The sequence below is a fragment of the Vespa mandarinia genome, chromosome 7, assembly GCF_050613455.1.
Source record: "Vespa mandarinia isolate Hongniang chromosome 7, ASM5061345v1, whole genome shotgun sequence".
NCBI lineage: Eukaryota > Metazoa > Arthropoda > Insecta > Hymenoptera > Vespidae > Vespa > Vespa mandarinia.
Genome location: NC_140816.1, coordinates 2,461,397 through 2,488,328, shown reverse-complemented (window position 1 = coordinate 2,488,328; position 26,932 = coordinate 2,461,397). Strand labels below are relative to the sequence as shown.

Genomic DNA, 26,932 nt, shown 5'->3' with positions numbered 1-26,932 from the left:
ACGATTTAAATTATTCAAATGTTTTGCGAGCGAGTAAAACGATTTGAAATATTTAAGAAAGAAAGAATAATATCGGTAATAACAATGGTTTAATTAATCATATTTATATTTAGCTAGATTGTTTTGACTAATCAATTAAGCGTAGATAAAATCGTTCTCGTTCGTTCGTTTATCTATAAACAAAAAAACGAGCATGCGACTCTTTAGATTTATTATCTCCTCTTACGCTATAATATACGTGTAAATAGATAAATTTCATTTATCACAGTTATGTGATAGTTTTACTTCTCTCTCTCTCTCTCTCTCTCTCTCTCTCTCTTTCTCTCTATCTATTTTTCTTTTCATCGAAATAACTTCAAGAGCGTTTTGTGTTTTACATTGATTATATATATGTTGAATATATCAAATTTAATCATAATTGACGTGAAAAGGCTTGTTGTTGCTTGAAATGGGAGATTTCATGGTTGACGTCAATGTTCAAAGTAAAAAATAATAAGTAAGTCCAAAGCTTATTGGCTGGAATGAAGTTTTGTGACAAAAATATAGTTGCATCAAGTAGCGTGATTATATATATATATATGTTCGAGAAAAGTATTTAAAATACGATCATATTTATATGTATAAATCGAAACAGTAAAATATAGATAAATATGAAAGTAAATAATAATGATAAAATTTAGATACGTATATTTGTACGATATTTACATATGACAAATTATATTATAACAGGCTATATATTAAAATTTAATAGAAGTTTCAGATATTCACAAATTTCTTCATATTTTATTGTTTATATTTATATCGATATTGTTTTATTCGATAGAAGAATTTCAGGAAAATATAGTATATTGATATCATCAATGACATTCAAAATCGTTATAATATCTCGAACATCATAAATTATGGTTAATCAACGAAGACTCTCGCATGACGTTTTGACAATCTCAAATACGACATTGCCACTTTATCAGAAGATCTTTTTTTGTGTTTCCTCTTCTTTTTATGTGCAAATTTAATGAGAAACCTGGAGATTTTTTGAACTCTTGTCTCGTGTGCTGACACTTAGTAAATTCCTTCTTTATATTCTCTCTTTCTCTTTCTCTCATCCTCCTTTATCTTCGTCTTCGTCATCTTTACAATTTATGCAGAAAGACAAGAAACATGAAAGAGAGAGAGAGAGAGAGAGAGAAGAGAGGAGAGATAAGAATTCAATTCTGTTCGCGTGTGAGTATTTGCTCTTTGTATATTTTTTGTAGATCCATTGGTCTGGAAAAATACTACTTCGTCTTATAAGTCCAAAAATTTTAAGATACCCTTGGAATATATATTTCACGGTTATAGCCAAGCGAGAGAAATTTCCATAAAAGTAATGTGATATTATTCTTTTTCATTTTTTTTTGTCTTTTTTTTTTTTTTTTTTTTAATCAAAACACATATCGACATTCACACCATTTCACATCATATTTCTTTTCTTTCTGTTCAATGCTATATCAGAGAAAAATTAAGTATAAAACTAATTATGTTAATCGGTTAAATTTATCTACCGATCGATTTTCTTGTTGAAGAATGTTAGGTGGATTTAGACAGCGATTAGAGGAGCAACCTCTGTAGAGGAAGGGCGAAATGTTGCAGCGTGTTATGGGATTGGCCCGCTATATTGGATCGGACCTGAGTAAATTGGGTTGAAGATTGGCGGTCTTTAGTGGTCGTCGTGTGGGTGATAGAGGAAAAACAGGCCTTTCGATCTGATATCTACTTCATTAAAAAAAAAAAAAAAACGATCGGTAAGATACCGTCGATTTCTCTCTCTCTCTTTCTCTCTCTCTCTTTTTTTATTTATTTATTTATTTTCTTCTCATTTTCCTTGTTTCTTCATTCTATCGTCGATTTTTCTTTTGATTATTTTTTTTAACACATTGGTCCCACGTGAAAAGTTCAAGGAACTCTTGAGAAGCGTTCAACGAACGTTGAGACCGTTCGAGGGGATAGAACCATAAAAAGAAGAAGATGAAACAAAAAAAAAAAGAAAAAATAGAGAGACATAATTTCTGATGGTTTTTTTTGGTTTATTGAGAAAAGGGAAAAAATTCGATCGACAAAAAATGTTTCGAACGAATGTAAAAATGCAAGATAAAATGCGCGAACGAGATTAAAGAAAATTAATTTCATTTCTTTTTCTTTCTTTTTTTTTTTTTTTTTTTTCTCTTTTTTTTTCCTTTCTTTCTCTTTTCTTTCGTTTTCAGAAAACTCACGAGTCTATCGTATCCGTGTATAGATGATCATTCTATATGTCATGAAAATTCCTTGTATCCGGAAAGACATGTGCCCCGAAATTCTTTCTATTGAACGAGACAATACATCCTCGATACGAAGGGATAAGGGAGAAGAAAAAATAGTTAAGAAAAAGTCGTTCTTATTTGATATCCTTTTCTTTTTTCTTTTTCACATATACACACGTACAAACATATCCAACTATATATATATATTATATGTAGGGATGGAAGATATACTTACATCCTAAGCTCTTTTTTGCTGGATTGATGCGTCACGTGCTATCTCGCGAAGTAAGAAATCGATCGCGGGAAGAAAACGAAGCCTTCGAAGAGCAAAGTGGTGTGACTATCATGGGATTAGGTCGTTTTATCTTGAGGGTTTACATTGGAAATGGATCAACGGACTTTGAAAGCGACAACTATCATCTGTCTGTCTATCTGTTTGTTTCTGGCTCTCTTCTTACTGATCTCTTTTTATTATTTTTTTTCTTCTTATATTTTTTCTGTTCTTTTTTTTTTCTTTTTTTACGGTAGGGGGGGGGAGAGAAATAAGAAAGATATTATTAAGAATTTTGCAAACGATCGAGATATCTCGAAAAGTTGTTCGCCGATTCGAGAATTTTCTATAATAGAACTTAAAGATTCTTTGAATATCGACTTGCCTGCCTTCTTTCACGTTTTTGCATCGCGAATGGAAAAGGGAGAAATATTTCTTCATTTTCTTATCAAATTCCAAGTTTTGTATGCGGACACGATCTCGAAAACGTTTGATCGTTGTAATGCCACCTGGATTATAATACGTTGTCAATGGAAAAGGACTTTTCCTCTCGTTATTTCAAATAAATTATTTCCCTTATGTTGGAATAAATTTTGTTAAGTGCGGAAATATAAAAAAGTTAATCATGTGGATCGTTAATATCAAAGTGCGCGGAGACTCTTCGTTATCGTTGAGGTATATCGTTTCGTTTATTGGAACATATTGGGGTCAATTGATTATGGATAATTGGCTAATTCGTATAATAAAACCCATATTGCGTGTTTTTAGAACGCCTACTTTCTTCCATAAAATTGTTGATTCTACTTTTGGTTATTTTCTTTTCAAATTTTAAAATATGAGATAATAATATCGTTTGGATGAACATCATTTCGGTGAAAAGGAAAAGAAAAAGGAAAAGAAAAAGAATAAGAATAAGAATAAGAATAAGAATAAGATTAAGAGGGAAAAAAAAAAAAAAAAAAAAAGAAAAAAAAAAAGAAAAAAAAAAGAAAAAAAGAAAGGAAAAAGAAAGGAAGATAGATGATTTCGAGGAAAATAAGAGAAGAAGAAAAAGTAATCGTGGAGTCTAAACTAGACTTATCCAGACAGAGGGATAGTGTAACTATATATTTCGGGGAAACTCTAAGGGGAAATTTCGTAGTTCTAGACATCCTGGAGAATTCGAGATGAGATTATTGCACGCGTTTTGCTTCTCGCATAACGTTCTATCGCAATGATGACGGTATATATACATTCTCTCTCTCTTTATCTCTTTCTCTCTCTCTCTCTCTCTCTCTCTCTCTCTCTCTCTCTCTCTCTCTCTCTGTAACTCTCTTTCTCTCCCTCTTTCTCTATTTTACTTAGCTATATTCTCTCTCGTAGGAACTCTCTAAGGAATTATCCATGCGCATTCTATTCTCGGGCGACCCTGCAAGAAATAAGCGTGGATCAGTTGGGGATATCCTTTATCGTCGTTTCGAGTCTTTCTACAAATCACCTACGCTATTTTAAGCGAAGTAAAATCTAATTTCATCGTTCGTGAAAACATTTAGCTCACTTCCGCTCATAAATTAAGATCGCATCGATTTCAACGGAAATGCGAATATTTTCTTCTCGAATTAAGATTTCAATCGGAACTGAAGTCTGAGAAATTAGGAAGATAAAGTTTCTTTCTCTACTTACCTTTTTTATCTTATTTTTCTTCGAGAAAAATGATAATAAAATTTAAATGAAGAATCGAAATGAAGATAGATAGATAGATAAAGAGAGAGAGAGAGAGGGAGAGAGAGAGAGAGAGAGAGAGAGAGAGAGAGAGAGAGAGAGAGAGAGAGAAAGCATGATGGTTAAGATAAAAGGATTTCAAATAAATTCAATTCAAAAACCAAGAAACTTAGGTTAAAACGAAAGTTCCCGAATGTAATCATCTAGTTTTATCATCGTGCGACCTATTCGTTTGTTTGTTCTTTATCTCACTATTTCGTAATAATAGAGAAAGTTAATACCTTTCTTTGGCTAAGATTGTTGTCCTGAGATGAGACAATATTTTTTAATTTTTGTTTATTTTCCTTTTCTTTTTTTCTTCTTGCTTGTCTTTTTTTTTCTCGTTTATTTCCGAAGAAAGACAACGACGATTTGTTATTTTGTATATGCCATCGTAGGATATAAAAAAGAAAATCTCTCGATAAAATTAAATATGTAGTGATAAAGTGATAAAGTCCGACATCTTTGGATGAAACTTTAAAACGTAATTTTCGTGATAACGTAAGACCTCCTTCTTTTCGTTTCAGTGTCTCGTCTCGTTTGTATGTATAGTCGCGAAAAATATCAGTAGAAATGTTGCGAATACAGATATGTACACGTACCAACATGTAAAAAATATAGATACGTGTGTATGTGTGCGAGCGCGCGCGCGCGTTTTTATATGTGTATGCCTTTGTGTTTAAATGTTAGATACTATCGTGAAAACTTATCAAATAATAAAGATCAAGTTCATGCCTAGAAAAGAAAAACGAATTCTCAAGTTTCTAACATTTTCTCAATGTCCTCGCGTTCTTTTTCATTGTTCTCCTTAAAACGTATTTCATATTTTCTTTCCACTTTGCCCTGTTATCTTTTTTTCTTTCTATATTTCTTTCTTTCTTTCATTCTCTCTGTTTCTCTCTATCTCTCTTTATCTATCTATCTTTTTGTATCCTTACAATGATCGTATGAGGATATTGAACGGCCATGTTTTGTTATAACTGGCTCGTTTTCTCGAATGGTTAGGGAAAGGTGACATAGCGTTGTGGTGTCTGCCTTGTTACGTTGTTACTCATGGCTCAAGCTTGAAGAAGATTCAACTGACAAATCACGATTCAAGAATGGCCCTTTGTACTCTTCTGAATTCCACGTAGAACCCTCTACCGTCATGTTTAATACGGTCGTTAACTCGTCCACGAATACGTCTTTGGGGATATTGTTGGTACAAGCTTTTGGAAGGACTGAAAAAAAAAAAAAGAAAAATAAGAAATGAAAAAGAAAATCCATGTTTTTGTTCCCTTGAAGTAATATGCTTCTTATTTATTTATCATCATTATCATCATCATCATCATCATCGTCATCATTATCATCATCATCATCGTCATCATCATCATCATTATGATCATCATCATCATCTTCATTATTATTATTAATATATATTTTGAGAAAGTCATCATGTAAAGTCGTGATCTCAAAATTTCAAGCTTCGTCTATTGACGTCTCTTTCTTACCAGCAGTGTTCTTTCCAACTACGTTCGCTGCATATTCATATATTAAAATAAGGAGGACCTCATCCCCAACACCCCTTTTTCCCACTCGAGTAAGCCAGCTTGCTTGCCTACCTGCCTACCTGCCTGCATACCCGCCTGCCTGCCTGCCTGCCTGCATGCATGCCTGCTTGCCTGCCTAGTTTTCGCTCGGATGCGCGAGGTTAAACGAGGTCACGCGATCTCACACTCTTGCGAATCACTCTCGTTCCAACCGTTGGCCTTTCTCCTCGTTTTCACTGTGCTCTGACTTACCCTCTTCCTCCTTCTCCTCTTCTTTCTCCTCCTCACCTTCTCCACCTCGTCGCGTTTCCTTCTTTCCCTCTTATTTTCTTTCTTTTTTCCTTTTCTCTTTTTTTCCCTTTTTTTCTTTTTTTTTTTCTTTTTCATTCTTTCTCCATTGTTCCTCATGAATGCATTTGCTGTTACACGAATCGTGGTTTTTTTTAGTACGTCGATACAATTCGATCCGTTACTAATTTAATATTGAACATAATAAAAATTAATTGAGAAGGGCAGTTAATTTAAAATATTTTATTATTTTAAATTAATTTATTTCATTGTAGATATTTCCTTTGTCGTTAAACGAGACTGAAAGTAATATGCGTGGATATCATATTCCCTCGCTTTTTCCACACATTTTCACTAGCAGGAAGCTTTTTGTGAATTCGTCAAATATTAAATAGATTCAACAGCATTAATTTGGTACCTTCAAAAGTACCTCGAAAAGAGATCTATTCATAATGCTGCAGTTTATTCTAAATTATTTGTGAAGGTAATTTTCCGGCTTCAAAATGGTCTCGTTATTACACTGTAGTTAGAAGGCGATATAAAAAAAAGATTCAAGACAATGTTTTTTTAGTTCCTTAATCGAGGATATTTATTTTCGTATTTTAAATAGCTTCTGCTTGAAAGATTTTCTATGAATTAAATGATTTTTACATTACTTTTTATAATCATCATATTATTTCTTATTCATTTTTATTTTCATTTCTTTATTTATTTCTTTATTTTAATTTTATTTTTTTTATTTCTTTCTTTCTTTTTTTTTTTTTTAAGTCATGCTCGAGATACAATTAACATTAGAGCTCGTTATTTAATGAGATTTAAAATTTAAGCGTATCTTAGTCGATAATGATCGACAAAATTCACGAAATGGTTGACAAAATACTTTTTATATTCGCAAATTTATACGTTCGTCGAAGATTTTTAGAAATGATCGAAAAGTCGTAGTCAATCTAATTCGTATCTTGTTCCTCGAGATTGACCTTATTACCTTGATAATAAATTATTGCCTTAATTAAAGCTCGGAGAACATTTCTCTACGTGGTTCTGCCAATTTATTCAAATGAATCCCGTAGGGTGAAAGTATGAACAAGCGCAGTGAGTTAATGAGAGACTGGTGTTAATGATCTTACAATATAGTACGTATAATAGAATATATACATACATATATATATATATATATATATATATATATATATATATATATAGACATATATATATAACAAATACTAAATTCTTCGGAGTTACGACAAATCTCTTTAATTATTTCGAAGTGAGAAATACTTATAGACAGACAATGACAAATTAACTGGATCATTCGAGTATGTCGATAAGTAGGTTATACTTTTTAATATTTCTTCCTTTATAAATACATTTAATATAAGATCGAATTAATCGCGAGAATCTCGATTAATAACAGTAAGTATTCGTCTGACGTATTAAGGTCTCTTTATAAAGATTATAATTCATGATCGATTTATGGAATAAGATTAATCTGATTTTCCTCAATTATAACAAACCATTGCAAGTAATGAAGATAAATGTTTGTGGTAAACTTCGCATTATGTGTGTTAATAGACACTACTACTAAATCCAATTTCACGGTTTGTCGTTAGAGCGTGATGTTATGTGGAACAGAGAATGTGCTTTGCAAATCTCGATTAAATCGTTATTGCAGCAAGAAATGAGTTACTACTGTGATAAGTTACTGCTGTGTCATTTTGTCTTTAGAAAATATAAATTATTCGATGCGCTTCTTTTTCTATACCTTTGAAAAAATTTATTTCGAATTTATACGTGAATGCGGTTGAAAGCTTTTTTCCTCCAGAATGTTTCCATAATATATATATATATATATATATATATATATATATATATATATATTTTCTTTTTCTTTTCTTTCTTTTTTGTTTCTTTTTTATGTCCATGTAACCGTATCGTCTCGCAAGCACTTCTTTCCACGCGATCGAAGAATATAAGCTTAGATGAACGAAAGGGAGAACATGGTTCTCTCTATACGAAGGAACATTCTTCGGAAAGGTATTACTATTACCTCGGTGACTTTTGCCTTTTCTTCGCTTCATTTTTCACCATAGCACCTGGCAACAAATCGGGATTTAAAAGTTCTCGATCCTCTTCGTTACATTAACACTCACACTCATACTCAAGTTCTTTGACTGATATTCTTATCATTGAAACTCGATCATTTCGATCTCTTTTCTCGTCTTTTCATATTTCTCCTTTCTTTGTCATTGTCACATACATATATAAGTATGTGAATATATATATATATATATATAATTTTGATAAATCGAAGATTTTCATACTATTGTTAAGTGAAAAATTAATGATATCACAGACAAATATATTATACACGAAAATATAATATTTACTTTTATGAAGATTCATCATGATTTCGTAAAATCATTGAACGAATTTCTATTGTCCTACGAATTTATATATCCCTTTAAAAATTGTCCAGTACTATGGAATAGTGTATAAATATCGATTAAAAAAAAAAAAGAAAAAAAAAAAATAATAATAATAAACGATAAAGTGAAAATACGCTTTCGTTGCCAGGGATCAGAGCATATAAAAAAAAATTCTTCTATCTTGTTGATACGTTCTGTCTTAAACTAATTTTATCATTCTATCGTGAAATCCAATTTGTTCTTTCTTTGAGAAAGCTTCAAGGTAAAATCATATGTTTCTTTCAATATTTCCTAAAACATCAAAATACGTGCAAACGAAAACAAAATTCAATAAGTTTTTCTTTAGCTCTTTCTTTATATATATAAATTTAGGTATTTTTTTTTCAGGATAACTAAACAATAATGATCATATAATTAAATGATCAATTATGTCAGAGTAAATCATTATATATATTCACATATACATGTACTATATATATATATATATATATATATATATATATATATATATATACTTTGAAACATTTTTATATTTCACTGTTTTTGAAAATTAAATAACTACGTAGACGTGAAACAAAGGTATATATATAAAACGATGTTATGTTTCGTCCGTCGTATATTTGGAGCGTATGAAGAAAGCAAAATAATAAAAGAGAGAGAGAGAGAGTAAGAGAGAGAGAGAGAGAGAGAGAGCGAAAGAGAGAAAGAGAGAAAAAGAGAAAAGAAAAATAAATGACAAAGAACAAAAAGTTCGTTCCTAGGCGAAGAATTTCTTGTTGTAGTAGTTTATATTTGTTAGTTAACCTCTATACAGAGTCGAGACAGCACGTGTGAGACCTTTCGAAGCTCAAACCGGCTATATTACAAATGTTCTGAAATAGGGTGGAGGTAGGAGGAAGGTGGAGGAAGGAGGGAGGAGGAGAGGAGGCAGAAGAAGCTTCAAGCGATAGCGATGTGTGTACTACGAAATTGTTTGTACGTGTGTCTATATACATATATGCATATATATATATATATATATATATATATATATATATATATATGTCAGTGTTTTGCGATAGTAGGTATTAGATACGTAAGTCGACGAAAAATTTGTTGCCTTATCGACGTCTCTGACAATTTAATAGCTTCGCCTATAGATACGAGCTGCCAGTCGAAGTATCCTTTTTTTTTTTTTACTGCTCCTCACCGTAAAATGCGTTTCATTGAATTTATCGCACGTAAACGTCGCCAACGGAGATTAATTTTCGATCCTTCGTCTATTCGCGGTTGACCTTATTTGTTTCTTTCTCTCTCTTTCTCTTTCTCTTTCTCTTTCTCTTTCTCTTTCTCTTTCTAATATAGCCTCGAATTACTTAATATCGCATGTTCCATCTATTGAAATAACGTAGTATGATTTTTAATCGGAATCACTGGCTAAAGTGGAACAAAAAATTCAGCCTTTCGTATTTCCACTCAGTGCACTTTATTTGTCATCATTCTCGTGGAAACGCTGGAGTCATTGGTATTAAAGGTAGGGCAAACGCAAATTGAGAAGTCCCACTGGTATCATGGCTGTATTTAGCGATAAGCGTAACGGAGACCGAGAGAGAGAGAGAGAGAGAGAGAGAGAATTTGTGTTTACAATTTCCATAGTCTCACTGCAAGGTTTATGGTTTGGTTAGGTCTATTATCTTCATGAAATCCCTTTAATAATGTAGAAGACTATTGTTCTTGAACTTTTATCATAATAGAACTTAGTCCCGAAGTAAGTTAGAAGAAGTCTGAGAATTTGGTGTGAAAGAGTAATTTTCTCTTTCTAAGTTATGATATTACACAGGGGAGGGGAAAAAGGAAGAAAAAAAGTAAAAAAAGAAAAAAAAAAGAAGATCGAAAGAAAAAAGGAAAGATAATAATAGCGGTTCCATAACGTGATGATAGACAAGCATCGTTTCAAAGCTTTCCTCTTCGTGTCGCGACAGCTGATGTGAATACGCTCTCTCAATACTATTTGAAAAAGAAGAAGAAAGAAGAAGAAGAAGAAAGAAAAACAAGAAGAGGAAAAAACATGATTACTCGTTTTCAGAGAAACAGCAAGAATGATGAAAGGATGCAACCGATGTATCGAAAAAGAATGAAAGTTATACCTGGAAATGTGACACAGTATATTATTAAGAACTCGAGCTTGACAGAGCTTATGTTTTACGGGATGAACATTTTTCACTTTTTACTGAACGACATCTAAAATATCAAACGAGATGCCACTTTCGAATTCAAAACTCAGGCGGCCTATTATCGTGGACCAGAAATAATAAATGATCTATCTCATTTTCTTTCTCTTTATCATTCTCAAAGAACTTATTCTCGTATTTTTTTTATCTCCCTCTCTTTCTCTTTTTCTATTTTCAGTCGTTTTCGAATTTTTACAAAAAAAAAAAAATATATATATATATATGCATATAACTATTTTTCACTTTGTTAAGCTAACACGTAGTCGCACATTATTACAAAAGTCAAAGTCATTTTAAAGTTTCGAGAAACGTTATTACCTATTGCATTCAAGGAATAAAACGTGATATATTTTACGAACTTATCTTAAATAGATTCTCTAAAAGTAATACTTTTTCTCGCAATGTAATCAGTGGACAAGCAGGTTTAAAATGTTCGCCACAATCGTATGTATATCTTGGGACCAGTAGAAAAAGAGAGATATTCGAGTTATCGATTATGATAGCTTTCCTTTCTGTAACAAATGTCGATCGGATACGACCTAATTACACGCAGATGCATTTAAATTTGTAACAAATTTCTATTTCTTATTTAATCCAATTTCAATATTTCATATAAACGATACTTTTAGATTTCTCTTACACATACACACACACATATATATATTTAGATATATATATATATATATATATATATATATATATATATATATTATTACGCTGATCTCGAGTTGGCCTATTTCGGATAAGAAACTTGAAAAACTTGGATCGGTTCAAGTGGAAGATATTGTCGAAGTTGTCAGTCATATTGGAGTAAGAGAGATAGCGATAGAGAAAAGAGAATAAGAAAGAAAAATAGAGAGAGAATGAGAGAGAGAGATAGGGAGAGAAAGAGAATAAAATAAAAAAAATCTATCGGTACGTATTATAATGAAGTGCGACGAAAGAAAACGCGAGATGTTTTCGCGACGTGCGTGTAGCGAGAGCGGTCCGCATCCGAGTATTCCGGGATCCGGTCCGGTTGGATCCGGTCATCTTTGGAGTAAAAGGAATCAAGGACGAACATCAGCACCGGTCGTTGGTGATGTCAAACAACCGGCCATCATTCTCAAAACTAGAAGAAGCTGGCCCGTTGCGCCTATTCAGTGTAGAAGGTAAGTAAAAATGAAAGTTTATTATTATGATATTTAATGTATTCGGGACACATGAGTATGGCGTCTCATGATCAGTAGGGCGCCATAGTTCGTTGATTAGTTGGTTGGTTGGTTGGTCGGTCGGTCGCCCGGCTTGTTCTTCGAGAACACTATTACTTCTATTTTCTGCGTAGAAGCTTCATCCATTTTACGTGCTTCTTATCGTAAATATAACAGAGACTTTTTTGAAAGCGAGATAAAAGCCTGGTTTCTCTTCGGTGTAATTGCGAATAAATTATGCCACTTACATATATGTATAAGTATATGGATATATATATATATATATATATATATATACACAAAATGGAACGGAGAGTAGGTCGAAAATCAGAACTTTATGTTTTTGAATAGAAAATAATTGTAATTGTTGAATATGCTATTTGGATAGAAATTTTCTTTTCGTTCATACAAGATTGGATCGTGGAAATTAATGGAAATGTAATAAAAAGATTTAAGCTCATTCTCAATGATTGTCGAATTTCATTGAAAAAAGTAACTATGGGATGATTGGTTCGTTTCGAGTAGAGGATATCGCGATTTTCTCCGGCTTCTCATTTTCTTCCTCTTCTTTCATCTTTCTTTTTTTTTTTTTTTTTTTCTTTTTTTTTACTTTTTCTCTTTATTATTTGTTTCCGAGGGAATATAACCTTACATAGAGATATATATGTGTATATATATATATATATATATATATATATATATATATAAGGTATTTATGAATATTCGACAAAGCTTATAATTTGTCGCTCGAATGCACTAATATAAGGGATACAAGAAGGTTAAGAAGAGAAGATACTTTATAAATATTTCGTTCGGATTTTGAAGGACACTTTTGCCAACGATAATAAAAGGGATTACGAAAGGACCTCGTAAATATCTTAATTTTTATTTATTTACTTATTTATTTATTTATTTACTTAGTTTATTTTTATTATTATTTTTTAACCCTTCAGGTCAAAGTAAAAGGAGAGAAAATTTTTACTATTTCTTTCTGCTTGCCTCGTCCCTTGTACTTATTTATGCTTTTCCGCAGCTATTTCTTGGGTTATTTGATAATGAAAGGGAAAAAGAAAGAAATAAAGAAAGATGAAACATGCAATACGCGTAAAAATATGCTTCGTTAACTGTTTATGAGAATCCTGTAAAGAGTATATATATTTATATATATATATATTTATATTCTATATTATCGCAAAAATGATCTATTTTTTCTCTTTTATTTTCTTTTTTCTTTTTTTCAACGTCTAATTTCAAACTAATAATTGCGTTACTTGTTCACGCTGCTATCATGCTCAATGTTCCAACGATAACGATCTCTTTTTCGAGCGAATGTTATTTCAATGTTATCTCGTGATATGACGCTTAGGAAATTACGTTTGTTAATACAGTTATCGTAGAGTTCATACGGGGTCGTAGTATCAAGAAATATTCGATGAAAATCAAAGACCGCGAACTCCTAACATTTTTCATGGAATTCTTGAATTTTCTTTTTTTTCTTTTTTTCTTTTCTACTAATAGTTTCTTCTTCATTTTTTACTACTACTTATATTTCAATGAAATTAAGTGTCTCTAAGTCCGTAGGACGCTGCTGCTACAGACGCGTTAATGATAAATAATGACGACGTACTTTTTAGCTCGTGTTTTTACTTATTCTGTTTTCCTTTTCTTTTTTAATTTAATTTCTTTTTTTTCTCGTCTATTTTTCTCATTTCTCTTTTTTTCCTCTTTCTTTTTTTTTCTCTTTTCCCCCTCTTTTTTTTTGGTTTTTTTTCTCTCTTGAAACTTTCAATGTTTATAAAAATGTGAAAATGTATGTATCTTATCGAGAATGTAAGCAATATTCATAGTGGTCTTTTTTTTTTCTTTTTTTTTTTTTTTAGTTACATAAAGTAGTTTTAAGTTCATCATTAGACCGTTGGTTGGATGTTACTAGATTTGAAAGAACCTCTTAACGTGTTATCGTAACAATAGTTATTATTTTAAAGGTATTTCTAAATGTAATTACAAAAGCTGTTTTATGTTCGTTAGATTCCTTTTATATGCCAAAAGTTGTCTATACCTTTTGATATCAGGATGCTCGTGCCATGTTTCATTATCATTCACGAGCATGTCTATCCTTAACTTCCGTTTTCTTCTTCGTTGCACGAAACGTTTTAGAATGAGAGAGAGAGAGAGAGAGAGAGAGAGAGAGAGAGAGAGAGAGAGAGAGAGAGAGAGAGCGAGAGGAAGGGGTGGGGAGGAAGAGGGAGAAAGAGACCTTTCATATGGTAGGTTTCTTCTAAAATTAATCGTGCATTCGTGTAATGTCCGATCGACTTAACATATCGAACGAAGAAAGTATAACATTTTTTTCACAAATATGTATATATATATATATACGAGTACATATACACAAAAGGTAAATAAATTTTAAATTATATCGTACGTTAAGTTACCTTCGTAATTTTCAACGTTTCATTACGTATTCACTTAATTTCTATAATAATTTTAAACGTTGACCAACAAGTTAGTTTCATAAATATTTTTACACAAAAGTTCGTAAAATCGAGTCAGTCATCAGCCGTGATGTTGAACGTTTATAAACGTCAACGCGATAACCTTGTTATAATTTTACTATATTTTCTTGCATATTATTTTAGTTTTGGAGGTACGAAAATATGGTTAAAGTGCGCAAGAAATTGTCGAATGGCAGAGGTGGGAATGCCGAGAAGAGGTGGAGGGAGGGGGGCGAGGGTTGAGTGAGTACAACCGAGGCGTTACGATCGATGCTTTGCAAGTTTCTCTCTTCTATAGATATTAGGGTGGCAGGGAAATATGTCAACGATAAAAATGCTACTAGCACCGATAAAAGAGAGCTGCATTGTGAATCGGGGCCAGGTATGTACTTCCGCAGTTATAATACCCTACCTGATTTTGCCATGGTGAAAACGCGTAGTAGTAGATGTAAGTACTTCGTTCTATTCCAAGACACGAGATCATCTGTGGATAGTCTAAAATTACGTTCGTCAATTATGTTCGCGCTTCGGATAACTTCAATAACGTTTCACTTGTGAAAGATTCTCTCTCTCTCTCTCTCTCTCTCTCTCTCTCTGTTTGTCTGTCTGTTTGTCTGTCTATCTGTCTGGCTGTTTTTCTTCTTTTTCTATTGTTATCGAATACGCGTCAGCGTATGATGAAAGCGAGATCATTCTATTATAAATAGATGAAAAATGTTAGATGAGCCTTTAACGAAGACTTACGTAAAGCCGTAGATATCATGTATGCAGAACGAGTTTCATTAAGAATATGTTTTCGTAAGATATATGTATATTATCTCGTTTGTTTGGCAAGGTAAATCTCATCGTACGGAACGATATACATAAGCTTTTTCTTCATGGTAGTTGATTGTTAAATCCTTATTAAACTGTCGAATTTCATGATACAAGTAGCATTACGTTACAATATTTAAATCCAAATTATAATGACATTATCGAAGATCCAACGAGTATTATTAATATTATGAATTTTCGATAGGATTATGCGTATTCTACCCAATTATTATTATTATTATTTACATTTGTTTATCGCTTAGAAACGAAAATTTTTAACGAAGCTTATGTATGCACATAATATTTATTACGTGCTTAGAGATGAAAAACGATCGATAAGAAATATCAGATGTTATTGTATTCCTTACGTATACGTGATCTCGTTAAGTATTATAAAATACACATTGATATATTCTAAACGCAGATAAAGAATATTTGTACAATGTTTTATCGGATATCTACGAGTATCGAAATCAATTCTTAGAGTTCGTTATATAGAGAAGAAAGGGTATATTTGGAATCTTGCAAAATTAATTATGATCGGCTTTTTCATTTCCTTTCTTCTTTTTTTTTTCTTTTTTTTCTTTTTCGTGACGAGAAGTCAAAGTAATACTTCAAAGATACGATCTCGTTTCTCTCTGCTTATCTCTCTCTTTCTCTCTCTCTCTCTCTCTCTCTCTCTCTCTCTCTCTCTCTCTCTCTTTCTGTCTCTGTCTCTGTCTATCTATCTCTCGAGACTTTTTTAGCATCAAATTCTTCTCTATCGATCGGTACCACGTGTTTTTACGAACAGACCTATTTTCCTTTCTGTATCGATCTGAGCCAAATTCTATTTTACGAACGAATGGATAAAATCGTTACTTCGAACATAATCGCGGAATGAAAATGTAAGATGGAAAAGGATAGACATATCCGATGGATAGACGGATAGACGAAGAAAGAGATAGAGAAAGTGTTATGAGATGAGTTTACAAAAAAACAACTCGACAGACGATAGTTCTCGAATCGAATCGTCCCCTTTAAACGTAACTCGATCATTCTTCTCGTTTTCGTCTTTATGAGAAGGGAGAGAGTCACTTGCTTCGAGTACCTCCTTGCGGTCTTTCTATATAAAGAGAATGAAGTTTATCGATGAGTAAGGGGTGAGGGCGGGGAGGGGGGGTAGGTTGGGGGCTGGAGGCGGTCATGGAAAGGGATAGGAAAAATGATCGACGACGTGAGAAAATCAAGACGAAGACAATGAGAAAAATAGTGGATATTCATCGATGCCTTTTGATCTAGAAAACGTAGAAGAAACTTTTTACCTTCTCCTGTTCGCCGATCTATAAATACGATTTTTTTTCTTTATTTTTTTTTTCTCTCTCTCTCTCTCTCTTTTTCTCTTTTTTTCTTTTCTCTTCTTTCGAGAAATTTTCTCCTCGTAAAATAAAATTTATAAAGAAGGCCTTTCAAACTTTGTGAAAAAGTAAGGAGGAAAGATTATTTCTTTTTGAGATAAATACCAGATATTCTATTATCTAGCGTTGTTCTACTCTTTCTGCGTTTAATCGTTCTCGCTTTATTGCATATCAGATAAAAATAGAATACGGCCAAGTAGTTGTTGAGAGACTAAGATACTTGACTTAGTAGTCCTACCGTAGATGAAGGAGTCAAACTGGAGGAGTCGTTAATTCGATTCGTCGAGTAAATAATTCTTTTAGAAAGAGGAACTATGAAATTTTTCTTTATATATCGTTTGGTCCTTTGAACGTTCGAAAGATCGTCAAGATTATTATTATCGTTTCGTGGGAGATCTTTTCTTTTTTTCTTTTTTTTTCTTTTTTTATTTTAATTGTTTAATTTTTTCCTTCCTCTTCCTATTTTTTTTTCTTTCTTTCTTTTTTTCTCTTTTTTTCTTTACATGTCATGGAACAAAAAGTTTTATGAATTTATCGCGAATCGTTCAGGTAGAAGTTCTACGTAGCGTTCCCATGAGCGTGCGTGCGTTCGTGCGTGCATGATATCCGAATGATATGGGTCACGCAGTAAAAAAGAAAAATACAAAGTTAGAGCGATCAAGATGAATGATATAATAAACGAATAAGATAGATTTATATTTTCTTAATACTTTTTTATTATTTTTATTCACGTCGATTATGTTTGGATAGATCGTGAAATAAAGGAGGTTAGAGATCTGTCGTTGAAAATCGCTCTAGTTCTTTATTCCTCTATGCCATTAGAGATACATACATAATATACATACATGATATACATACATATACAATATATATGTATGATACTTATCGGCACGTATATCTGCCCATCTATTATATCTTACTATCGTGCATTAAACATGTGCCGAAAATAGTATCGTTGAGATTTCTTGGCTTTTATATTACAGCTCAGTGCGATCATTTCAAATGATAATAATAAAAAATACGAGGACATACGTCGGTTAAGTGATTTAAAATGTTGATATTTCATGGTATTTATAATAATAGATATGTACGTACGTATGTACTAATGATTTTGTTTCGTAAAGGACACTTGAATGAGCATTGGTGTTTAGTAATTGTTGTTTTTCTTTCTTTTATCTTTTACTATCTCTCTCTCTCTCCCTCTTTGTATTCCTATGTGTACGTTTCGAATCTCAATAATAAATTCTCATTCTCACGAAGACTCTAGGGCAGTTCGGACGATTCTCATTGCCGCAGAGACATGCAAGTATATTTCAAAAATTTGCATAACGATTGTAGGTATTGTTGCACGCTAGCCTTTATCATTGATTGATCTATAATAAGAATTCAAGCGGCGACAAGGAGTGTTCGATGATTTGTAACTCTCTTTTCATATATATATATATATATATATATATATGTATGTATATATGTATGTATGTATGTATGTATATTTATATATAGTGAGATTCATCAGAGTTTATCGTTATTATCAACGAACGTGTTTCACTTGTTGATCGCATGAAAAAAAAATATTAAGTCAAATATGCATATCTCTTAGCTATTTATTCACGATATTGCTGTCAAGTTAGTATATCGTATTATTTTTCTAAAGTATGGTTCGTTTTATCACCCGTACGTTAGATTGTCCAGCGTTAAGATTGTTATAAAGTGCTACGTTGAAAAGACAAAAGAAAAACAAAAAAGAGAGAAAAAAAAAGAAAAAAAAGAAGAGAAAATAAAAGAATAGAGAAGAAAAAAAAGTATATGCTACGTACGGAAGTTATACCTATTCTGTAAGTTTGCCGATGTTGTCGATGCGGTTATACTGTATTGGTCCTTGATTAAATACTGCACTACGGTCATTGATTAAACATTCAACTATAGTTACCTATATCCCGGAGGTCACGACAAAATATTCGATAGGGGCGATCCTACAATTTGGCCGTAGGTTAGCTAAAAAGTTGATACTGTAATATCATCGTGCGTTAGTGCGATGTGCCTGTCGTCAGCAGGCGTGCAGCAGAAGGTGAATCCATTTAAATGTACTTTATCTGATAGAGAGAAAGAGACAGAGAGTGAGAGAGAGAGAGAGAGAGAGAGAGAGAGAGAGAGAGAGCGCATATCGGAAACGTTATGAGGGAATTATTTTTTCATTTTATTCCATTATTTTTTCAGATATCTTTTTGCTATCTCACCTCGTATAAAAAATGACAACAAAACTTTTTTTCCTATGAGTTAATCTCCATTACGAAAAAAAAAATGCGCCCTCCTTATCAATTTTGACCTTTCCTTCCTTTTTCCTTTCCCTCCTTTTTTTTTTTTCAAATGATGTCATCCTGGTTTTTTCTTTCCTCTTTTTTCTTTCTTCCCCCTCTTTTTTTTTTGTTTTTTTTTTTTTTTTTTACTAACGCAAAAAGAATATTGGAAAAGGCACGAACCTTTTTTCGCTGAGTCCTTCAAGTTAGTTGGTGGTGTGTCTGCATTGCAGTTCCGAGTTGGTATCGACCTGTTAGACGGCAGTCATCAACCTGTCGGCAGGTAAATGTGTTCACGCGGGTGCATCGTAAACGGTCGAGTAAGAATTGATCGTTTCGCGAACGTTGCAGTAGGTAAGCTCGCACCGAATCATTAGTTTTTGTTTTGTTTTTGTTTTTGTTCTCTTTTTTTATCCCCTTACTACAATATTGAAACCAGATTATTCTTTTTCTTTCCGTCCACTCCTGAATTACCATGGAGGTATCTTTTAATTAGAACGTAATAACATTTATTATCGAGCATAACGAAAATCTTCCTATATTATCGTGGTTTTCGTTTATCGGTACTTTTTTTTTTTTTTTATATATATATATAAAATATTGGGTAGTTTTTAATAAATCGTATATGCAGATACGATTTTGTCATATAAAAATTCGTATATAGATTTTCGATTTTTAATTGACGTATCATTTTTAAATATATTGCAAAATATATTTTATTTTATAAAATTATTATGTTTTATAAGGTCAACGAAAGAATTTTTAAATACACCGTATTATATAATAATGATATAATAGAGATACTTTCGTGTTTATTTTTTGTCAACATCGTTCGTCCTGTACGACTAATATTTTGCTAGGAAGGCCGTTTGTAATCACTGTTTATATATAATCCATGTTATCGATTTAATTCTGTATCTCTGTTACAAAGTATACCATGAAAATTGTAATAATTAATTGGAAAAATTAAATATATTTATATATATATACATATATATATATATAAATGAGAAACATAGGTATTTGGTATATTAATGCAATTTAATTTTATTTTAGCGTGTCGTATTTCTACTATTTTATTTATGAGCATTAGTCTTTCGTAAAGTATTTCTTTCTCTTTTTTCTTTTTGACCTTTTCTTTTTCTTTTTTTTTCACTTTTTTCTTTTTTTCCCGTTTTTTTTCTTGTTTTTTTTTCTTTTTTTTTTTTTTTTTGTTTTTCTTTACTTCCGCATATGAATGCAAATGCGCGTGAGTGTTTATACGCGGGGATGCTTGAAGATGTTGATTCAAGAAAAAGGCTGTTCCCTATTCATAACATCTCTCTATAATATTCCCGAGGATTTCCTTTTCAATTTCGCGAGATATAATTTTTAATCTACTTGGTTTCCCTATTCTTTGTGTTGTCGGATGATAGTAATATTTTTCTTTTTCTTTTCTACACTGCCTTCATCGTTATTGTACTGTCAGTTAATATTTGTCAATTACTGTGTATTGATAATTTTTCCTTTTTTTTTTTTAATCAAAGAAAGTTATTCTGGGAAAAATACAATTGTTGTTATTATTCACAAAAAAAATAATGGAACAAATTAAAAGTACGATCGATTTAGAATTAAAATGAATATGTCAAACTTAATTCAACATTTATGATTTATAATAAGAAATAATATTCAAGAAATATTTAATGATTAATAAACAATGATTTTATCAACATGTAATGTTTTAGCTTTTATCTTCAAGTTCTATTTAAATCACGTCCCGAATGATCTGTATTTTGGTTAAAATTCCGGTCGAGGATAAAGTACTTAATTGATGGTCGTTCGTAACTAGTATACACGCGGAAATACATCCTTGTTCACGGCAGAGTGAACACTGTTGCGTGTACGATGGTAAAGCACATACGTTTGCCATGGTAATTTGTTGTAGATACTAATTTGAAACACCATACACGTTCTTCCTTTCATTAAGGAATATAACAGTCGTAGAAATCTCAATGGCAAATCCTAAATAACAATGTTCTTGAAAGCATTTTCATAAAAGCATTTTGTGATAAAGATCGATCGATACAAATTCGTTCGTATTATTATTAGTTGAATTTTTAATTGCATATTAAATTTATATCGCATATAATATATATATATATATATATATATATATATATATATATTAGAAATGTTTATTAAAGAAAGTTTTGAATTTTTGTTCTCTTTTATTCCATTTACAAGAATCATTCAAAAATTGAAAAATTGACACGTGCTGTGATCTAGATTGGGTAAAAAGTTTGCTTTATCGATAGAACTCGCAAAGAGAGCTTTGTAGATTCCTTCCTTATCATCGTGTCGATAAGTTAGAAATGTATGAGCTTCCGTGCTTGTTCCGAGCTTTTCGTTCTTGGTTGATAATAATACCATAGGAGTATTTAAGATTTTATCATGTGAGATAAACGAATGCAGTTTCTCTCGAATAATCATTGGTTGATTCTACGATAGATTTATTTTATCTTTCGAAAATATTTTAACGTTACGTTTATTTTCTTTTTTTCTTTTTTTCTGTTTCAGGTGAGTCTTAAGGTGTTATCATTAAATTTTAGTCTAAAACGATATTCATGGTGCTTACGCTAAGGTGAGTTGAAAATTTTCATAGTATATATATAGATTTGAGATTGTAATTAAATGTCGATAAAATTAAGAGTATATTACGATAAATGTGCATGTTTCAAATGACAAAATTACGTCGTTTATCGTATCATCGATGACCCTTTTCATTTCAACGTCCGTCAATTTTTCTTTCCCTTCTCGCGATTCAATTATCTTAAAAAAAGAAAGAAAAGAAAAAAAAAAAAGAAAAAAGAAAAAAAAACTAATCAAAAGAGATTCTCCACGATATTGTGTAGAATATAACATAACATGTAGAACTAGAAAAAAATGTGAAGAAGGTGCTCTTAGACATAGATTTAATTTATTATTTTCTTGGAATATTGATTTTACAAAAGCAGTAAAATCCCTTTGTATACGTTTTCACATCAATTTTGGTTTATCTTTTGACAAGGAAAAGTCTACAAACTTTGAGAGAAAAAAAGAGAGAGAGAGAGAGAGAGAGAGAGAGAGGGAGAGAGAAAGAAAGAAGATACAATGTAGACAATATAGGGGAAAGTATAATATATCCTTTGTGATTGGATATTGAATAAAGTACGAAGCTAAGTAGGTCTCGGGCATCCATAAAGTTTTGCGAAAAAGCTTTTGAAACTTTCCTTTTGCTTATACTCGTAACATGTTATTGTCGTTTCTCTCTCTCTCCTTCTCTATCTCTATCTCTCTCTATCTCTATCTCTCTCTATCTCTATCTCTATCTCTATCTCTCTTTCTTGATTTTAGTTAGAAAAGCGACGATAAATTTCATTAGCAGATTTGGAGAATTGGAGCGAAATTGGCGTGAAATTCGTATTGCCAAAGTCTACACGTTTCTCCTACAGTGTTTAATGAACTTTTGTAATTGCTTCGTACATTCTGCTGTATGGTTCTTATTTACTCTTATCCACCTACGTTTCACGAAAGAGTTTCTACGTCTAAATTCAGTTTTCCAAGTGCAAAGGTATTGCATTTGAAGCTTAAAGTTCGTTTTTTATCAAGGAAGAAACATAAACATTAACAAATGAGCAAATGCAAATTGTCGTAGTACTTTAACTTTGAAATCATTATCGATTTAGAAAATAAAATAATTTTTTTTGTTGTTGTGATGTAGATTAAATATAGCTACTATTTTGTCGTTGATCAAAAGTTTCCTTTTTTCGTTTTGATTTTTTACTTATTTATTTATTTATTTTTATGTATTCTCGTTGTTATGATGGAAAAAAGAAAAAAAAAAAGAAAAGAAAAAAGAAGTAAGAAGTAACGCTATTTATTTAACGATACAAACGCAATGATTTTTAACTTAAATGAAAAATACATCGACGATGACTGACTTTGATTAATTCATCAAAACCAAATCACTGTCGATCTTATATCACAAATAAAAATATATATATATATATATATATATTTATTATATAAGTATATCGATCATATCTTGTTTTTAATTTCATAAAATGTGGATTGAAAATGTACACGATACGTTTAATCAACAAAAAGAACAATGATCGTTACGAATGAAATAATGGTATTTATCATTATGTACGGTGTTTATGGAGTATTTTTTTTTCTTTTTTTTTTTTTTTTATACGAAATAATAAATACATACACTTTCATTTTGAAAATAAGAAAAATCAATATGGTCAGAAAATTGTTCTTGAAAGTAATGAAAATTTTAGTTTTAACAAAATGGTCGGTTATTGATTGGCTGCCTGTTGCTTTTAAGCCATTGTTAAGGTTATATATATATATATATATATATATATATATATATATATATATATATATATGTATGTATAATTTTGTCCTGCTGTTTCAGGCCCTCCAGATCTCACGCCTGTCCTTCTGTGTTAATGGATGTCCTGTACTTCTATCCTTTATTTGGATATCCCTTCACCATCTTCACATCTCTCATCCTTTCTGTACTTCATTGTTGATATTTTTGTCTTCATTTTTTTTCTCTCTTGCTTTTTCTTCCTTTTCCTTTTCCTCTCACTATCTTCGTTCTCACTATCTTCCATTCACCAGTTTCCTTTGTCACTTTTAGACGTCGCAATACAAACAGTTCCCAGAGAGATGCTACAATTGTTTCTCTTTGTTTTCTAGCTATCTAACTTTTCATATGCCGTTGTTATTTTAATTTTTCGGACTTTAGGTCAACAATAGGATCAATTGATATTTTTCCACTTCCATTTTTCTTTCTCTTTTTTTTCCTATGACTTTCCCTCTCTTTCTATTTCTATTTGTTTATTTCTCTCTCTCTCTCTCTCTCTCTCTCTCTCTCTCTCTCTCTCTCTCTCTATCCAAAATGGACAGCAAAAGAAAAATACATTAAAATTCTGTATTTTTCTTCTATTTACTAGATATATATTTACGCTTTCGCATATTCTATTTGGTTAGTAAGAGAAAACTAATAACGATTATTGCAATAAATTTATGATCAAATGATTTCTCTCAGTGTACAGAACTTTGCTTTATTGTATATATGTGTACATAGTTACATATATAGATTTATTTAAACACAAGCTCATACTATTGAAGAATATTTCCTTTAAAATACACAAAACTGTTTACTCATCTTTTTTCTTAATGTTGTCTTTAAACAATTCTATTCATGCAAACAAAGAATATCTATCAATAGTAGGAGATAAAGCCGAAAGGAAAAGAGAAAGAGAGAGAGAGAGAGAGAGAGAGATCAAACATTTGTTTTTATCTTTCAAAGAGTATCGGCCATTTTTTATATCTAATTTCAAGAATATTCTTCGCATTCGAGGCTATATAGTAGATCGAATTTAAAAGAGAATATCAAAGGAATAGATTAAATACACCGATGGAATATTGATGTCATATTTTATTATGTACAACAATGTATGATATGTACATATATATATATATATATATATATAATTTTGTTACATTGAACATTTTTTTCTTTGTATTATACGACACGAATAATACGTGTTGAGTTTCGTTATACGATAGAAGGTTGCTTCGAGCGTTTGACATGCTTCGTTTTCGAAGCGTAACCATTACACATTCCATTCGTTTTCAAGAATTCAAGTGATTTCTAGCGCGTGCTTTACGGTGGTCACTGCTAAATTAAATTCGCGTTTAAGTGTAGTTCGCATATCGAGAATATATTGAACGGATGAATGACTAAGTTCTTTTTATTTTTTTTTTTGTGGGAACATAAGAATATATGTATATATATATATATATATATATATATATATATATATATATATATTTCAAACTTTCTGTTTTTCTAAATTTAAATTGAAACGATTATTAGTGAAAAAATTTAAATATCAATTATTTAATATATCTATAAAATTGATTTTATTTTCGGAAACTTTTCAAAAATGTTTTCTTTTATCTTGCATATTTTATTTTTATTTAAAATTATTTTTCACATATACACAGAGAGTTTATTCAGTTTTTGTATCTGACAATAAAAAAAAAGAAAAAGAAAGAAAAAGAAAAAAGAGAAAAGAAAGATAGAACGAAGGAAAAAAAAAGAAAAAGAAAGAAAAAAAGAAAATCACAGAAATAGGCAGGTCATTGCGTTTTATTTCTCGTTGCGTTAACTCTTCGGCCCATTCAATCGTGATTTCAAAACAGACAGAAATTGCGATAACCAATTCTCACGGTATACGGAAACATGAACTTTCTCGTCTAGTCTACGTTGTTTCTACTGTTGTTTTCAATTTATGGAGAGAACCAAACGTGCGTACCACCATTATCGATTCTCACGTCCTTCTCGTTTCTCATATTTTCCATTATATTTTTCGCTAAATGAAGTAATTTCGTCAAAAATATTTGCTATTCATCGTTGTACATTTTTGTTGGAAAATTGAAGAGAAAGAGAAATGATTAAGTAAGAGATATTACAAATTCAAATCAAACATTATTTGCATTCTATACATATATATATATATATATATATATATATATATGTTTATATAGAAAGAGAGAGAGACTATATGCACGTATACATGTATGAGCACTAAGATTCTATATATAAATATATATACATGTGGATGTCAAGCTGCGAATGTAATATACAGGATGGGGCAATAACTTTGATTATCTTGAATATCTCTATTCTTTATAGAAATATGAAAAAACTTCATTTACAAATGTCGTGCATTACGAAGGGGATCATAATATGCCAGTAATAAATTTATTTGTAGATGGAAACGTGAAGGACATTTGAAAGTGGACTGTATTTTCTTCAATGAAATCATATATTTTTAATTACATAATATAATAATGTAGTAAAATAATATAACGAAATACCTTTTTCTTATTAATTATTTATGTAATTTATGTAATTTTATAAAACAGACGAAATTCGAATTTCATTTTTTGAAAAAATAAGCCGAATTTATTTCGTAAGAATTTGTTTATAAAAATTATTTATAACAAATTGTTAATTGATTATTAACAATATGTTGAAGAAATAGAAGAAATTCTATACTTTAAAATGATATTTTGATTCAAGTCTTTATGACTTTGAGATCTGAAGATATTTCCGAGTAATGAAAAACATGACTATTTAAAAAAAAATTTTTTGTTAAAAAAAAATAATTTGTTTAGTAATTATTTATTAATTATTTATTAATTTATGTAATTTTATAAATCAGTTGTAATTTGAATTTCTTTTTTGATAAAATATGATGAGTTAAATTTATAAGAATTTGTTTATAAAAATTGTTTATAACAAATTGTTAATTAATTATTAACAATACGTTGAAAAAATAGAGAATATTTTGTTCTTTAAAATAATATTTCAATCAAGTTTTTATGACTTTTAGTTCCGTAAATATTCACATGTAAAGATAAGACGTTGACACACTGACCTATATAATTTCATTCATATTGGCACAGTGGCACACTGACCTATTTAAATTCCAAGAATTTACGCGGGCTTACTACTCTTACTATATTATATATATATACATATTCGTATACTTATAGTATACGAATTATGAATGAAAATCTTTCGAAGCCGATATTTTCAGAACAAAAAGTCGTAGAAACTTGAAACAACCACCGTTTTCAACTGTAATTTATTATTTGTTTATTTAAATATTGCAATATTATTGTTATAATAAAATGCAATTTTGTTAATAATTTTTAGAATTGAATTTTTTCTTTTTCTTTTTCTTTCTTTTTATTTTTTTTTTTTGTAATAAAAGCATAACTATAATGAAATTATTAAAATTTTTATTATAATAATTTTTTTATAACAATTTTTTATATACAAATTTTACATAATTAATTTGTTTATTTAAAATAAGAAATAAAAGATCTATGAATAGTTAATACTTATTCAAGTTAACGAGTTAATATTTTTTTATGGAGAATGT

At 30.7% G+C, this 26,932-nt stretch overlaps 1 protein-coding gene and 1 long non-coding RNA gene across 2 annotated transcripts in view; both read left to right on the top strand.

Annotated features, from left to right (window-relative positions):
* LOC118440438 (uncharacterized) overlaps positions 1–19,220 on the top strand; it is a 29,796-nt gene extending 10,576 nt beyond the window's left edge. The window contains exons 4-5 of the long non-coding RNA XR_014982320.1: positions 10,599–11,894; positions 19,169–19,220. This is a non-coding gene — a long non-coding RNA (uncharacterized LOC118440438). The remainder of the gene's footprint in view (positions 1–10,598; positions 11,895–19,168) is intronic.
* The window catches only part of LOC146872870 (uncharacterized), an 80,778-nt gene that overhangs the window by 29,725 nt on the left and 24,121 nt on the right, over positions 1–26,932 (top strand). The gene's annotated exons all lie outside the window — the stretch shown is intronic.